The sequence below is a fragment of the Anomaloglossus baeobatrachus genome, chromosome 3, assembly GCF_048569485.1.
Source record: "Anomaloglossus baeobatrachus isolate aAnoBae1 chromosome 3, aAnoBae1.hap1, whole genome shotgun sequence".
Lineage (NCBI taxonomy): Eukaryota > Metazoa > Chordata > Amphibia > Anura > Aromobatidae > Anomaloglossus > Anomaloglossus baeobatrachus.
Window position 1 is genome coordinate 46406315 of NC_134355.1, and position 18172 is coordinate 46424486.

An 18172-nucleotide genomic window follows, 5' to 3' on the forward strand; every position below is an offset into this window, starting at 1 on the left:
GTTCCATCCACGTGGAGTCCCTGAAGGTGATGCACCGACACAACACTTGTGGGGCTTCACATCTGGCGTCACGAACAGGATAAGGACTAGACCTGTTCAGACAGGTGACCATGTGCCTGGGCGGTCCGCTTGAAAAATTGGAAGCGCCGCCATATTGCCACCACGGAAAGCGCGCTGAAAAACAACAGCAGCCCGCGCTGGGAGAAGTTACCGCCCACGAAGAGGTGTGGCTACCCAGAGATCCCCTGCAGAGTCCTGGTCTCGCAAGTGATGAGAGCGGAGGCGTTCAGGGACGTCGGGAAGGAAAGGGAGCCAGAAGCCTGCTACTAGAAGAAGGAGACGCAGAGGAAATGGCGTCTGAACGCAGAGACCCAGAGCCAGGCTCCGCTGCCTGGTGGTATCGGGAACTTGCCCAGTTTTGCGACCGACTGGAGGCCAGGGTCGTATGGCAGATCAGCGAGGGACGCACGGAGCTTCTGGAGATGGCTGCAGCGGTTCAGGCCTATGAGAGGGGAACCGCACGACGAGTGCCAGACCGAGCGGCGACGACTCAGACCCCGATGATGTTACCGATGGGTGAGTCCTGTGTTGCCACTGCCAGCACGAGTACCCCGACCCCTGCTTCCACGCCCGCGGCCCCTGGAGAGATGCCCGGCGCGGCGACGCTGAACCAGGCCGCAGCCACGCCAGGTGCGGCCCGCCAAGCCCAGGCCGCCGCAGCGATGCCCTGCCCGGCCCGCAAAGATCCGGCTGCCACCGCGACCCTCCTCCACGCCGCAGGTGTGACGCTGACCCAGGCCGCCGCCATGCTAGGCCCGGCCCGCCAAGACCCCACCGCAGCAGCGACGCTCGTCCGCGCCGCAAGTGAGGTGCTGAACCAGGCCGCAGCCACGCCAGGTGCGGCCCGCCAAGTCCAAGCCGCCGCAGCGATGCCCAGCCCGGCCCGCCAAGAACCGGCCACAGTAGCGATGCCCGCTAAGACTCCAACTGCGACGCTGATCCAGGCCGCCGCCATGCCAGGCACGGCCCACCAAGACAAAGAACCCATTGATGAGACCACTACAGATGATGACAGAGATGGAGAAAGCAACAGGTGCCGCAGCCCTACAGGCCCAAGCCCTGGTGAGGAGGAATCTGTGTAAAGCATGTAAAGTAAAGTACAGAAGTTAAAGTTTGAAGTTTTGCAACGTTTACAAGTTTAAGAAATGTGCCCACATGAACTAGTGTGAGAAACCCATGAACCTTAAGGCTATGAACTGGCTATAGCCACAAACTCTCGCAGTGTAAATAGTTACCCCAGAGGTACCACCACCAGGGAGCACGCCTGTTTATGGGGCCTGGCTCACCTGCAACCAGGGAGCATGCCTGTTTATGGGGCCTGGCTCGCCTGCAACCAGGGAGCACGCCTGTTTATGGGGCCTGGCTCACCTGCAACCAGAGAGCACGCCTGTTTATGGGGCCTGGCTCTCCACCACAAAGAGGGTACCTGGTCAGCACCAACTGTGGAGGCCGCCTCTACATCCTGCCAGAAGAGGCTGAAGGCGCGGCTCCACCAGGCCAGGTATACCCTGAAACCACCAGCCCATGAAAGCCGCCTCTACATCCTGCCAGAAGTGGCTGAAGGCGCGGCCAACGTGAGAGGGTTTTGGGTGGGTTAACGGACTTGTGGGTGGAGGGTGGTGATGTATGGTACCTGGTGGTTTTAAAATGTTTTACTATGTTTTACTGTTTTACGCATTTTAAAATGTTGTCTTGCAGCCCGAGGACGTGCTGGTGATAACTAAGGGGGAATGTGGCGCCCCTGACCTGGTCAGGCACCACTGAGTACTGCACCCATGCTGGGGACAGTACAAAACAGGTAATCCAGAAGGCTGACCGAGGTGTGACTACACAGGCGCATAGTGATCAGGTCTCACACATGTACCTTTGGGAGGACCCCTGGGGATCCCAGGAGGGGGCGAGGCCTCCATCTCCACTCAAGGGGTGTGGTAGAGAGCCTGGTTGCTAGGTGACGTAGGCAAGAACAGGAGAGGAGGGAACAGTGAGCCAGGCAGTTGAGTGGTGAAGTTCAGGGAGAGCAGAAGCAGACCCTGTAGCTCCACACGATTCTGACAACGTACGCGCAGTGACTACTGACGGGGGAGAACGGTCACCTGGCATTGCTGCCCGAAATCCACACACAGCTAAAGAGAGAGCAACGGAGTGGAAAGTAAGGAGACTGTCAGGGTGGTACCAGGCCCGAAGGGGTAACAGGTCCCAGTGCAGAGATAGATCCAGCTTTCTTCTGCCAAACCTGCTTGAGGGGGCACTTCAAACCCCCAAGACAACACCACAGAGTCCGCAGCCACGTAGCAAAGTGAGGGCCCATAGTTCACAGGAGGCAAGCAGCCGGAGTGACCTGGTCCAGGCTACAAGCAAACGGGCCGAAACGAGGGGAGCAGCAACTTCCCTGGGTGACCCCCATAGGGACTGAAAGTCGGGGTTACCACAAACAACAGAGGGCTAAGGAAGGCGAGTCAGTAGCCACCCTCATCAGTCAGCCTGAAGGACACCTGGTTCATCCCAGCTACGCCCGGGTTACTCACCCTGCCATCAATAGTGAGTAAAACCCCTGAAAGACATTCTGCTTGTGTTGAGTTATTCTGCGCCTTGTGGTTCCACACACCTACACAGGGCCCTGGGGCTTGCCTCACTCTCAGGAGGCTATTACAACTGACTGCACCCACCATCAGCCCCAGGCCTCCCTTAATCTGCAGTGGCGGTCCCCACTGACCGCAATTCTGAGAGTGGCGTCACGACAATCCTAAAAGAAGGTTTCCTACCTGTAACCAGACTGTTCCATCCACGTGGAGTCCCTGAAGGTGATGCACCGACACAACACTTGTGGGGCTTCACATCACCTTAGGGAAAAATTCCAGGACAGGACGCAGAACCACCTTATCCTGGTGAAAAACCAGGAAGGGGGCTTTGCATGACAGCGCTGCGAGCTCAGACACTCTCCAAAGTGATGTGACTGCCACTAGGAAGGCCACCTTCTGCGAAAGACGTGAGAGAGACATCCCTCAGCGGCTCGAAAGGTGGTTTTTGAAGAGCCGTCAGAACCCTGTTAAGATCCCAGGGTTCCAGCGGACGTTTGTAAGGTGGGACCATGTGGCAAACCCCCTGCAGGAACGTGCGGACCTGCGGAAGCCTGGCTAGACGCTTTTGAAAAAACACGGAGAGCGCCGATACTTGGCCCTTGAGAGAGCTGAGGGACAAACCCTTGTCCATTCCAGATTGAAGGAATGAAAGAAAAGTGGGTAAGGCAAACGGCCATGGAGAAAAACCGTTATCAGCGCACCATGATAGGAAGATTTGCCAAGACCTGTAATAGATTTTGGCGGACGTTGGCTTCCTGGCTTGTCTCATGGTGGCAATGACATCCTGAGATAACCCTGAAGACGCTAGGAGCCAGGACTCAATGGCCACACAGTCTGGTTGAGGGCCACAGAATTCAGATGGAAAAACGGGCCTTGTGACAGCAAGTCTGGGCGGTCTGGAAGTGCCCACGTTTGACCCACAGTGAGATGCCACAGATCCGGATACCACGACCGCCTCGGCCAGTCTGGAGCGACGAGAATGGCGCGACGGTAGTCGGACCTGATCTTGCGTAGTACTCTGGGCAGCATCGCCAGAGGGGGAAACACATAAGGCAGTCGAAACTGCGACCAATCCTGGACTAACGCGTCCGCCGCCAGGGCTCTGTGATCCTGAGACCGTGCCATGAAGGCCGGGACCTTGTTGTTGTGCCGTGACGCCATGAGATCGACGTCCGGCGTTCCCCAGCGGCGACAGATCTCTCGAAACACGTCTGGGTGCAGAGACCATTCCCCAGCGTCCATGCCCTGACGACTGAGAAAATCTGCTTCCCAGTTTTCTACGCCCGGGATGTGAACTGCGGAGATGGTGGAGCCTGTGTCTTCCACCCACTGCAGAATCCGTTGGACTTCCTGGAAGGCTTGACGACTGTGAGTGCCGCCTTGGTGGTTGATGTAGGCGACGGCAGTGGCGTTGTCCGACTGGATACGGATCTGCCTGCCCTCCAGCCACCGATGGAAAGCCAATAGGGCTAGATACACTGCCCTTATCTCCAGGATATTGATCTGAAGGGACGATTCTATCGGAGTCCAGGTTCCTTGAGCCCTGTGGTGGAGAAAAAACGCTCCCGAACCTGAAAGGCTCGCGTCCGTGGTGACCACAGCCCAGGATGGGGGTAGGAAGGATTTTCCCCGCGACAGAGATGTAGGTAGGAGCCACCACTGAAGTGATGTTTTGGTTGCAAGGGAAAGAGAGACGTTCTTGTCGAGGGAAGCCGCACTCTTGTCCCATTTGCGGAGAATGTCCCATTGGAGTGGCCGTAGATGGAATTGCGCGAACGGCACTGCCTCCATAGCTGCCACCATCTTCCCCAGGAAGTGCATGAGGCGCCTTAAGGGGTGTGACTGACTCCGAAGAAGGGATTGCACCCCTGCCTGCAGAGAAAGCTGTTTGTCTCTCGGTAGCCTGACTAACGCTTGCTGGGTATGAAACTCCATCCCGAGGTAAGTCAGTGATTGGGTCGGTGTCAACTTGGATTTCGGGAAGTTGATGATCCACCCGAACTGCTGGAGAGTCGCCATAGCGACGGTAAGTTTTTGTTGACACGCCACCCGAGAAGGGGCCCTGACTAGGAGATCGTCCAAGTAGGGGATCACCGAGTGGCCCTGAGAGTGCAGGACCGCCACGACGGATGCCATGACTTTGGTGAAAACCCGTGGGGCCGTCGCCAGGCCGAAAGGCAATGCCACGAACTGAAGGTGCTCGTCCCCGATGGCGAAACGCAGGAAACGTTGATGTTCGGATGCGATCGGTACATGGAGATAAGCATCCTTGATGTCGATCGATGCTAGGAAGTCTCCTTGTGACATCGAGGCGATGACCGAGCGGAGAGATTCCATCCGAAACGGTCTGGTTCTCACATGTCTGTTGAGTAGCTTGAGGTCCAGAACGGGACGGAATGACCCGTCCTTTTTTGGCACCACGAACAAGAGTAAAATCCGCGACCACGTTCCTGAAGGGGAACGGGGATCACAACTCCTTCTTTCTTTAGAGCGTCCACTGCCTGAAAAAGTGCGTCGGCCTGAGCGGGGGGCGGAGAGGTTCTGAAGAAACGAACAGCAGGACGAGAGCTGAACTCTATCCTGTAACCGTGAGACAGAATGTCTCTCACCCATCGGTCTTGAACATGTGGCCACCAGGCGTCGCCAAAGCGGGAGAGCCTGCCACCGACCGAGGATGCGGCTAGGGGAGGCCGAGAGTCATGAGGAGGCCGTCTTGGAGGCAGTGCCTCCTGCGGCCTTTTGGGGGCGTGACTTGGACCGCCACGCATAGGAGTTACTCTGGCCTTTCTCCGGCCTGTTGGACGAAGAGGATTGGGGCTTGGCGGAGGGACGAAAGGACCGAAACCTCGATTGGATTTTTCTCTGCTGAGGTCTCTTAGGTTTGGACTGGGGTAAGGAGGAGTCCTTTCCCTTGGATTCCTTAATAATCTCATCCAATCGTTCGCCAAACAAACGGTCGCCAGAAAAAGGCAAACCAGTTAAGAACCTCTTGGAAGCAGAGTCTGCTTTCCATTCGCGCAGCCACATGGCCCTGCGGACTGCCACGGAGTTAGTAGATGCTACAGCCGTACGGCTAGTGGAGTCCAGGACGGCGTTCATGGTGTAGGACGAAAAGGCTGATGCCTGAGAGGTCAAAGACGAAACATGTGGAGCAGAATTCCGTGTGACAGCATTAATCTCAGTCAGACAAGCCGAGATTGCTTGGAGAGCCCACACGGCTGCAAAGGCCGGGGCGAAAGACGCGTCCGTGGCCTCATAGATGGACTTCACCAAGAGCTCTATCTGTCTGTCAGTGGCATCCTTCAGGGATGAGCCATCTGCAACAGACACAACGGACCTAGCAGCCAATCTGGAGACTGGAGGATCCACCTTGGGAGAGTGCGCCCAACCCTTAACGACTTCAGATGGAAAGGGGTAACGCGTGTCAGTGTGACGTTTAGCAAAGCGCTTGTCCGGGACAGCTCTGGGCTTCTGGACAGCATCCCTGAAGTTAGAGTGATCAAAAAACGTATTGCAAAACTGAGGAGCCCGTGGTCCACGGGAGGGTGTATAGGCAGAGGGGAGGGGTTACACTTTTTAAAGTGTAATACTTTGTGTGGCCTCCAGAGGCAGAAGCTATACACCCAATTGTCTGGGTCTCCCAATGGAGCGACAAAGAAAGGAAAGTTTTCCACGTACGGTGGTAAATATGGGATGAAGGCCGGCTTTTGGGCACTGTACAAGGTGGAGATGACCGCAGGAGAGAATCTCGCTCTTGTTAAAAGTCCAGGTCTCAATGGCCAGGCCGTCAGCTTCAGGGCTCTGGAGTTCAGATGGGAAATGGGCCCTTGGGTCAGCAAGTCTGGGATGCTTACGAGGCGCCATGAGCAATTGTACTAATTCAGCATACCAGGCGCACCTGGGCTAGTCCGGTGCTATTAGTATCACCGGGACTCCTTCTGCCTTGATCTTCCTGATTACTCGCGGCAGCAGGGGCAGAGGTGAAAAACATGTAAGTTGGACGGAAACGACTTCAGGAGAATAGAGCATCCGCGCCAATGGACTGTGGGTCACGTGACCTGGCTAAGAACGCGGGTACCTTTGCTTTCAACCTTGAGGCCATTAGATTATTTATTATTATTTATTTGTAGAGCACCATTAATTCCACGTCTGGTGTACTCCAGTGAGTGCAGATGTGTGGGAACACTTCTGGGTGGAGAAACCACTCTCCGGCGGCCAGGCCTTGGCGACTTAGAAGGTCCACCACCCAGTTTTCTACTCCCGGTATGTGTAACGTTGAAAACACAGACCCCCGTCGATTCGGTCCAGGTGAGGATCCTGAGGACCTCGAGATAAGCTGTCTTGCTGCTGATACCTCCCTGCTGATTGACATAGGCCACAGCTGTTGGATTGTCCAATTGGACCCGAATCAAACAACCTGCTAGCAGAAAAGGGGAATGACCTGAGCGCGAGAAGATCACGCTGATTTTCATGATGATTTCTGGGAAGGGAGGACTCCTGGGGTGTCCAACGTCCCGAAGCAGTGTGGAGCAAGTACGCTGCTCCCCAGACTAAGAGGCTGGCGTGCGTGGTCAGGAGTAGCCAGTCCACTTGGGGGAGAAAAACTCCTTCTCGATATGGAAGAGGACTGAAGCCACCAGTAAAGCACATACCTGACTGAAGGTGTCAGGTGAAAAGTTCGTCCAAGGAAAAGGGGCTCTTGTCCCAGGCAGCTAGAAGCACAAGCTGCAGTGTGCGGTGGTGTGGCTAAGCGAGCAGCACTGCCTCTATAGCCGCCGCTATCGTACCTAGCACTCTCATACTGAATCGTATGAAGTGACAGGAGTACGTAGAGGGCAGTGTACCGCTTGTTGTAGAGCGGTCGCCTTGACTTGAGGGAGAAATATCAAGCCCCGAAGAGTGTCCAGGGACATGCCCAGGGAGGTGACGGATTTTGACGCGACCGGGGATGATTTGACTGGAGTCAGAAGCCGCCCTAAGCGGGATAGGGTGCCCACAGAGATCTGCACGCTGGTTGAGCCCTTGATGAGGAGGTCATCCAAGCAAGGCAGAACAGCCACTCTCCTGGCGTGAAGGGCACTCATGGCGGCCGCCATGACCTTAGTTAAGACCCTTGATGCTGTGGCAGAGCCGAGGGTATGGCCACAAATGAAAATAAGAAGTCCTGAACCGCGAAGCGGACAAACTTTGGTGAGCTGGAGCGATGGGTATGTGCAGGTACGCGTCCCTGATAGCTAGGGAAGCAAGGAATTCTCCTTCGACCATAAAGGTAATAATGGACCCTAGGAAGTCCATTCTGAATCTTCTTACGTGCACATGTTTGCTCAGGTGTTAGAGGTCCAGGATGGGACGAACTGACCCGTCTTTCTTTGGCGACCACGATAGGTATAGCCTTGAACCTCTCGCCGTCCAGAACAGGTACCATCACCCCCGCCGTTTGGAGGGAGTGGATTGCTGAGAAGGCCTCGTGGTGTTTTGGAGCGTTTTGGGGGGGGGGGTTTGAGAGAAAAGACTGACCAGGGGATCGGGTCCAGAATTCAATGTGGTAACCGGAAGACACAAGGTATCACACCCATTTGTGGTCTGAGGCGGCGGCCCAGATGGAGAAGGACGAGACGTCTCGGTCTTTGTCTAGACTGCCAGGACGAGGTGGACTCGGGGAGGGCTGAGAAGGTCGGGCCCTGCGTGTCTAGTAAAAAACATCCTGGGCTAGAGTTGGGGGAGAGAGGTACTCTTTTTTTCCCCCCGTGGCGTCAGACAAAAAAAAAAAAAAAAAAAAAGAGCCTGTCCAGACGATCGGCAAACCATCGGTCTGGAAAGGAGTACTGTGAGAGGCTTCTTAGAGACAGAGTCCACGCTCCATTATCGGAACCAGAGGGCATTACGGATGGCTATGGTATTTTAGGCGGCAATAACTGCGCAGGTAGCAGCGCCGAGGGAGGCCTGCATGAGGTACTCCGCCACCGCAGCAATGTGAACAGTTACATCTGTGAGGGTCTGAGGAAAACTGGTAGTCCTGGTGCCTGTGCGACCCACATGGAAGGGGAGAGGGACCCGCGGCCTCGAGGCAGAGCGATCGAGCTGCTCCACTTGTCTGTCTGTCGGGTCCTTGAAAGAGGATCCATCAAGTAAAAGACAGCAGGGTCCTTCAGGCAGACAGAAGCCGGGTGAGGGTCCACCGAGGCCGGATAGGCCCAGCCCTTAGAGACAGCTAAGCCAAAGGGGTATCGGGACTCCATGAGTTTACGGATACCGAAGCGGCATCAAAAAGCTCTTTTTTTTTTTTTTAAGTTTCTTCACCCTTTTAAAGGAGACCGCAGGGTCAGTAGTAGAGGATGGGAGATCTTCCACATGCAGGCAGGGTTTTGGTAGATTGCTGCAATAAGGGAGTCCATCGCATCTTGATCGCTCAGGGAGGTTGAAACCAAGGAATCATCCCGGTACAAACATCATTCCCCTTCCTCCGGCTCCTCAGAGACTGCGGAACATGTGGGAGAACCCCATCTGTGAACCCCAGAGGAAGACCCATGGGGGGTCATGCCCTTTTTCTGATCTGCAACCGGTGAAGCAGAGGGCTGATTCTTATCAGAAGGACCCTCTATAGAGGTGTCATCAGGCTGCGTTCTGTCCAGGGGCCCCGAGGGGTGTAGGACGATGTTGCATAGCCAGCACCAGGTTCTGGGAACTGTGCCCATTCTGGGGGACTGGGAGCCGTAGGCTCTGGGCTGGCAGCGGTTGCTGCGGTGGTGGCGGGAAGGGGGGGGGGGATACAAAGGGACTCACAGAAGGAAGAGGTGCTATCATCCCCTAGTAGCTCAGCGTGGCAGGATACATTCATAGTCTTATAGTTGTTGCTGTAGTTGTGCAGGGCATAAAACATGTGACTGCAGCCCCTGGCTGATGACCCACAAACTCTGATTGTAATGAGGGAGCAATGCTCTGCAGAGTTAATATGTAAGTGAGGCTATAACTCATCCAGAACCCTGATGACCCTTTCCCCCTCCTGCGTCACAGTTCCTGTGGGAAGGAGGAAGCCAGCTCTGAGAGACACCCACAGGCTCTGATCACAAGAGGGAGCAATGCTCTGCAGATCCTGTGTGAGGAGGGTTACGCGCGCTTTCGTGAGGGAGCGTGGCTTATCGAGTGTCGTAGGGGGCAGGGCTTAGCTCTGACAAGAAGGCATGAGAAAATATAATAAACAAAAAAATGGTGGGAAGGGACTCCCCTTCCCCCCTCCAGCCCTGTACAACAATGGTGGACAGAAAAACCTCTAAGTGTACCCGCAGCTGCGGGTACACTTAGTCCAGGGAGTTGACCCCTCCCCCCGCCACAGGTGGAATGCTCTGCAGGTGTCTGCAATCACAGCCCATGTGCATCCAGTCAGTGTGACCTTTGCTCCAGTTTCCTGTCAGGGAGCCAAATCATAGCCCATGTGCATCCAGTCAGTGTGACCTTTGCTCCAGTTTCTTGTCAGGGAGCCAGTGTGCAGATTCTGACGCCTGCTGTGCCCGGTCACAGAACGTGTATCAACTCAGAGCCTGCAAGAGGGGCTGAGGAAGTTTTCATCTGCTGCTCTGGAAAATCAATGCCATGAGACCTGTCGTCCAGTGAGTAACAGCCCAGGATCCAGCGTCGCAGGAGGTGGTACGGGGAGGCAACACTTCGCGTTCCCGCCTGTTGATGGTTTTGGGAGATCGGTCCCCGAAGGAACCGTCGCCCTCTAAAAACAAAAAATTCTTGCTGCAGTAGTCTGCAGAGATGTGCCTCCTATAGACACTAGGCTAAAACGGAGGTTGCCTGGCCCGGCCAGGGGGTGTATACTGCAGAGAAGGAGCTATGCTTTTGCATCTACTTAGTGTCCTCCTTTGGATAGGCAGCATAACACCCATGGTCCTGTGTCCCCCAATGAGGCGTCAGAGAAAGTTTGTGTTTTCCTTCTTTATGTTGCTTCTCTAACTGCTTTTTCACTAGCTAAGTAGCTTGGTGCCACAGTAGGCATCTTTAGCCTGCTGTGGAGGAGACAACTTTTTCTACAAGTGTATTTATTAGTGTCGGCCTCCTGTTGACAGCAGTATACACCCACGGTTTCTGGTGTGCCTCAATGAAAACCACGAGAAAGAAATTTCATGGTAAGTACCAAAAATCCTCTCATTTTTCTCATGAATAGACCATTATTCGTGGCAGACTGATGTTTTTTTTCTATATCATTTTTGGGGTACAAACAAAATTTTGATAGATTTTTGTGTTTTTTTTTTTTTTTTTGGCAAAGGCAACTCTCTATTAAGTTTGGTTCATGCTCATAAATGGGTGGTACATTGGCTCAGTGGTTAGCACTGCAGTGGTTGCAGCGCTGGGGTTTTGGCTTCAAATCCCACCAAGGACAACATCAGCAAGGAGTTTGTATGTTCTCCCTGTGCTTGCATGGGTTTCCTCCAACACTCCAAGGACATACAGATAGATATAGATTGTGAGCCCCAATGGGGACAGCGTTGCTGATGTATGTAAAGCATTAAAGAATATGGTGGCAGTACATAAAAAAAGAGAATTTTGTTTACTTACCGTAAATTCGTTTTCTTATAGTTCCGTCTTGGGAGACCCAGACCTTGGGTGTTTAGCTTCTGCCTCCGGAGGACACACAAAGTACTACACCTAAAAGTGTAGCTCCTCCCTCTGAGCTTATACACCCCCTGGTGAGCCAGTCACAGCCAGTTTAGTGCAAAAGCTGAAGGAGAATAGCCACCCACAAGTAGAACAGAGCAAGAGCCGGAACAACCGGAGACTCTGTCCACGACAACAGCCGATGAAAACACGCGGAACAAGGAAATTGCCAACAGGCAACAGGGAGGGTGCTGGGTCTCCCAAAACGGAACTATAAGAAAAAGCATTTACGGTAAGTAAACAAAAAAGAGAATTTTGTTTACTTACCGTAAATTCTTTTTCTTATAGTTCCGTATTGGGAGACCCAGACAATGGGTGTATAGCTTCTGCCTCCGGAGGACACACAAAGTACTACACTCAAAAGTGTAGCTCCTCCCTCTGAGCTTATACACCCCCTGGAGAACCAGATCTAGCCAGTTTAGTGCAAAAGCTGAAGGAGAATAGCCACCCACAAGTAAAAACAGAGCAAGAACTGGAACAACCGGAGACTCTGTCCACGACAACAGCCGGTGATAACACGCGGAACAAGAAATTGCCAACAGGCAACAGGGAGGGTGCTGGGTCTCCCAATACGGAACTATAAGAAAAAGAATTTACGGTAAGTAAACAAAATTCTCTTTTTCTTTATCGTTCCTATGGGAGACCCAGACAATGGGACGTCTCAAAGCAGTCCATGGGTGGGAATAAACAGAAAAACTAAGAAGTAGGCGGAGCCTAACTTCACAAATGGGCGACAGCCGCCTGAAGGATGCGTCTGCCCAAGCTCGCATCTGCCGAAGCATGAGCATGTACTTGGTAGTGCTTTGAAAAGGTATGCAGGCTAGTCCAAGTGGCAGCCTGACAGACTTGCTGAGCCGTAGCCTGGTGCCTGAAAGCCCAAGAGGCACCGACAGCTCTGGTCGAGTGTGCCTTGATCCCTGGCGGGGGAGGCACCTGAGAACACTGGTAGGCATCCGAAATGGTCGACCTAATCCAACGGGCTAAGGTCGGCTTAGAAGCAGAGAGACCCTTACGCTGACCTGTGGTTAGCACAAAAAGAGAGGTGCACCACCTAAGAGCAGCGGTGCGAGACACATAGATCCGGAGAGCACGCACCAGATCCAGAGTATGCAACGCTTTTTCAAAGCGATGAACAGGAGCCGGACAAAAGGAAGGTAGGGTAATGTCCTGGTTAAGGTGGAAAGGAGAGACCACCTTAGGAAGAAAGTCCGGAGTCGGACGGAGAACCACCTTGTCTTGATGAAAAACCAAAAAAGGTGACTCCGAAGAGAGCGCTGCCAAATCAGAGACTCTCCTGAGGGAAGTTATGGCCACTAGAAAGACCACTTTCTGTGAAAGACGAAACAAAGAAACCTCCCTAAGAGGCTCAAAGGGGGGGTTTCTGCAAAACCGTGAGAACCAAATTGAGGTCCCAGGGATCCAAGGGCCGCCGGTAAGGCGGAATGATGTGAGACGCGCCCTGCAAGAAGGTGCGGACCTGAGCCAGCCGGGCGAAACGCCGCTGGAACAGCACTGACAGAGCCGAGACTTGTCCCTTCAGAGAGTTGAGGGACAGTCCCAGCTGCAGACCGGACTGTAGAAAAGACAGAAGGGTCGGCAAGGAAAAAGGCCAAGGAGGATGGCCGGAAGAGCGACACCAGGACAGGAAAATTTTCCAAGTCCTGTGATAGATCTTGGCAGAGGAAGACTTACGGGCCCGAGTCATAGTGGAGATGACCTCAGGGGGAATACCAGAAGCCGTCAAGATCCAGGACTCAAGAGCCACGCCGTCAATCTGAGAGTCGCAGAATTCTGGCGGAAAAACGGACCTTGTGAGAGAAGGTCTGGACGGTCCGGAAGATGCCACGGCACCTCTACGGACAGATGGAGCAGGTCTGGGTACCAAGCTCGCCTGGGCCAGTCCGGAGCAATGAGGATGACTCGACGGCCCTCCATTCTGATCTTGCGCAGAACTCTGGGCAAGAGAGCTAGAGGGGGAAACACGTAGGACAGATGAGACTGGGACCAGTCTTGAACCAGAGCGTCCGTGGCGAATGCCTAAGGATCGTGGGAGCGAGCCACGTAAACCGGAACCTTGTTGTGACGGGATGCCATTAGGTCCACGTCCGGAGTGCCCCACTTGCGGCAGATTGACTGAAACACTGCCGGATGCAGGGACCACTCGCCACTGTCCACGGTTTGACGGCTGAGATAATCTGCCTCCCAGTTTTCCACGCCTGGGATGTGGACTGCGGATATGGTGGACTTGGAGTCCTCCGCCCATTGAAAGATGCGTTGTACCTCCAACATTGCCAGACGGCTGCGTGTCCCGCCTTGGTGATTGATGTAGGCAACCGCTGTCGCGTTGTCTGACTGGACTCGGATGTGCTTGCCCGCCAATAGGTGGTGAAAAGCTAGGAGAGCCAGAAGCACGGGTCTGGTTTCCAGCACATTGATCGAGAGGGCTGACTCGGACAGAGTCCAAGTGCCCTGCGCTCGGTGGTGGAGACATACCGCTCTCCAGCCGGATAGACTGGCATCCGTGGTGAGGATCACCCAGGACGGGGCCAGAAAGGAGCGCCCCTGAGACAGAGAGAGGGGCCGAAGCCACCACTGAAGAGAGCTCCTGGTCTGTGGCGACAGAGCCACTAATCTGTGCAAGGAGGAAGGCCGCTTGTTCCAACAGCGGAGAATGTCCAGCTGCAGTGGACGCAGATGGAACTGGGCAAAGGGAACAGCCTCCATTGACGCCACCATCTGACCCAGCACCTGCATCAGGTGCCTGAGGGTATAACGGCGGGGCCTCAGCAGAGAGCGCACCGCTAGCTGGAGTGACTGCTGTTTGACTAAGGGCAACTTCACAAGTGCCGGCAAAGTCTCGAACTGCATCCCTAGGTACGCGAGACTCTGGGTCGGAGTCAGAGTGGATTTGGGCAGATTGACAAGCCACCCGAATTGGGCTAGCGTGGCGAGAGTGAGCGAGACACTCCGCTGACAGTCTGCGCTGGATGAAGCCTTGACTAGAAGGTCGTCGTCCAGGTAAGGAATCACTGCCAACCTTTGGAGGTGCAGAACCGCAACCACTGCTGCCATGACCTTGGTGAATACCCGAGGGGCCGTGGCTAACCCGAAGGGGAGAGCCACGAATTGGAAATGTTCCTCTCCGATTGCAAAACGTAGCCAACGCTGGTGTGAAACTGCAATTGGCACATGCAGATAGGCATCTCTGATGTCGATGGATGCCAGGAAATCCCCTTGGGTCATTGAGGCAATGACTGACCGCAGAGACTCCATGCAAAAATGCCGCACCTGAACATGCTTGTTGAGAAGCTTGAGATCCAGGATGGGCCGGAAGGAACCGTCCTTTTTGGGGACTAGGAAGAGATTTGAGTAGAAACCTCTGAACCGTTCCCGGGCGGGAACCGGTACAATTACTCCGTTGGCCTGCAAGGATGCCACGGCCTGAGAGAAGGCGGCGGCCTTGGAGCAGGGGGGAGTTGACAGAAAAAATCTGTCTGGCGGGCTGGAAGAGAATTCTATCCTGTAGCCGTGGGATATGATATCCCGCACCCACTGATCGGAGACGTGTTGAAACCACGCGTCGCCAAAGTGGGAGAGCCTGCCACCGACTAAGGACGTTGCTAGCGCGGACAGATAGTCAAGAGGAGGCTGCCTTAGTGGCAGCAGCTCCTGCGGTCTTCTGTGGACGCGCTTTTGTGCGCCAGTTGGATTTTTGGTCCTTGGCTGAGTTAGTGGACGAGGCCGAGGGCTTAGAGGACGACCAGTTGGAGGAACGAAAGGAACGAAACCTCGACTGATTCCTACTCTGGACAGGTTTCCTGGTTTTGGTTTGTGGCATGGAAGTACTCTTCCCGCCAGTACCTTCCTTAATAATTTCATCCAGCTGTTCACCGAACAGCCGGGAACCAGCAAAAGGGAGCCCAGCAAGGTACTTCTTTGAAGAAGCATCTGCCTTCCACTCTCGAAGCCACAAGATCCTGCGGATAACGAGGGAATTAGCCGAAGCCACCGCAGTGCGGTGAGAAGCCTCTAGCATGGCAGACATGGCATAAGAAGAAAAAGCTGAAGCTTGAGAAGTTAAGGCAACCATCTTGGGCATAGATTCTCTGGTGAGGGAATGCATCTCCTCTAGAGAAGCAGAGATGGCTTTGAGGGCCCACAATGCTGCAAAAGTTGGGGAAAACGCGGCCCCCGCCGCTTCATACACGGATTTGGCCAGAAGGTCAATCTGACGGTCAGTGGCATCCCTAAGGGAAGTGCCATCAGCCACCGACACAACGGTCCGGGCTGAGAGCCTAGACACCGGAGGGTCTACCTTTGGGGAGTGAGCCCACTCCTTGACCACTTCAGGTGGAAAACGAAAACTGTCATCAGAACCACGCTTTGGAAAGCGTTTGTCAGGACAGGCACAGTGGACTGAAAACTGGAGTGGTTAAAGAACACACTCTTTACTCTCTTAGGCGAGGTAAACTGGTGCTTTTCTGCCAGAGAGGGTTGCTCCTCTGATACTGGCGGATTGAGATCCAGTACAGAAATAATGGAAGCAATCAAGTCACTAAGTTCTGAGTCACCCTCAGAAAGATCAATGGGGCACATGGAGTTAGCCTCCGAACCCCCTGGAAAGGCATCCTCCTCATCCTGCGAGTCAGCACTTGAATCAGAGCCGCGGGATGAGGAGGGAGAGGAAACCCTGCGGCGCCTCTTAGGAGGACGGGGTCTGTGCCCTGATGATGAATCCTCTGTGAGCTCCAGTGGACGGAGGTCAGAGGATAGGGATCCTGAAGGATCCGTAGCAAGAGCATTAGAGGCACCCTGTGAAGGGGGCTGATGCATATTCATCAAAGTCCTGGACAGAAGTCCCATGGACTCAGCAAATGACTGGAAGATAGACCTAGAGAAGGACTCTACCCAGGCCGGGGGTTCAGCCACAGGTGCAGAAGCAGCCTGAGAGACCACTGGGGGTGAGACTCCAGGCTGTGGCACCGCCAAGTTAGAGCAGACATCACAATGTGGGTAGGTGCTCGGTTCAGGCAGCAGGAGCTTACATGCAGCGCATGCAGTATAAAGCTTTGGAGCCTTGCTCCTCGTGTGAGACATGCTGCTGGAGTGGGGAAAACAGCTTCTACAAAGAGAATGAACCCCAGGGAGAATATTCAGAGGTCCACAACCAGAGACCGGCTGTGGCTTACCAGACCGCTGGAAGCGGTGTTGTGTGCCCTCCAGATCCCGAAGCCCGGACCCCCAGTGCACAGCACCTCAGCAGGGATGCAGAGTGCAGGATGGCCCAGCGCAGAGTGAACCCTGTCCAAGCAAATGGCCGCCGGAGCGAAGAGAGGGGGCGGGGCGGGGCGTCCCTGTAGGAAAGCGGGATCTGGAGGGCCATAGAGACCTGCAGGGGAGGAGTCACGCATAAGCAGTGGGGAGTGTCCCTCCCCTGTGCAGGACGGCCGCCGGGAGGAGCCGTGCCTGTCCCTCTGCATGAGTGACATGCGAGGGCAGGTAACAGAAACTAGGCCTCCGGCAAAGCCGGGGCCTAAATTTGAGCAGCGAGGCCGACGCGCAGGCACCATCGGCGCGGTTCTCGGGCGAAAGCCAGAGGACCCGCCGGAAATGCCAAAACAAATACAGCAAACACACTCTCCCCATACAATAAAGGACATGGACCCCCAACATATGAACGTCTCAGGTACTTAGCTGCTGAGACGCAGGGCCAGGTTCCTGGGGATGAGTGCTCCGGTCCAGCAGAGTCCTCAAGGAGCTGTGGACGGAGACCGGTCTCCTGCCAGGCATGGAGACCGCGCTGGCTCCCACTTCAATCCAGAGCCCAGGAGGGATGGTGAAGGAGCAAGGCATGTAAGGCTCCAGCCTTGGAAAATCAACCTTACAACACCACCGACACAGTGGGGTGAGAAGGGATATGCCGTGAGTCCAGACGTGGACCCGCACTTCTTCCATCTTTTTCCAAAAAAAAAATCATATGAGAATGCATGTGTGGATGTATGCCTTCTGAACACAAAGCGATAAACTTGCTGTGACTGGCTCACCAGGGGGTGTATAAGCTCAGAGGGAGGAGCTACACTTTTAGGTGTAGTACTTTGTGTGTCCTCCGGAGGCAGAAGCTAAACACCCAAAGGTCTGGGTCTCCCAAAGGAACGATAAAGAAACAAATATTGTTATTATTATAAATGAAGCAAATGGGGAGTCAAAAATATGAAACCTTGTATTTCATTTCACCTCCTTTTTGGAGATGTTTGTCTATTTTGGGAGGACATTTAAGTGGTAGAATAGCTGAGGGGTAACTTTGCACGTTGCACATCCGGCATCGCTGTTGACATCGCAGTATGTGAATCCTTTTACATACGATTAACGAGCGCAAAAGCGTCGTTATCATATGATCGGTGTAGGGTCCGACAGTTTCATAATTTTGCAGCAGCGACGGTACGATGTTGTTCCTCGTTCCAGCAGGCAGCACACATCGCTGTGTGTGAAGCCGCAGGAGCAAGGAACATCTCCATACCTGCGTCCCGGCTGCAATGTGGAAGGAAGGAGGTGGGCGGGATGTTTATCTCCCGCTCATCTCCACCCCTCCGCTTCTATTGGCCGCCTGCCGTGTGACGTCGCTGTGTTGACGCACGACCCGCCCCCTTAGGAAGGAGCTGGATCGCCGGCCAGAGTGACGCCGCAGGGCAGGTAAGTACATGTGAAGCTGCCGTAGCGATAAAGTTCGCTACGGCAGCAATCACAAGATATCGCTGCTGCGACGGGGGCGGGGACTATCGCGCGCGACTTCGCAGCATCGGTTTGCGATGTCGTAGTGTGCAAAGTACCCCTAAGACTAGGAAACAGTAGAAAGTAGAACATGGTGTGAACTGAGC

At 54.4% G+C, this 18172-nt stretch overlaps 1 protein-coding gene across 2 annotated transcripts in view; it reads right to left on the bottom strand.

Annotated features, from left to right (window-relative positions):
• UBR2 (ubiquitin protein ligase E3 component n-recognin 2) overlaps positions 1-18172 on the bottom strand; it is a 394151-nt gene that overhangs the window by 62598 nt on the left and 313381 nt on the right. The window lies entirely within an intron of this gene.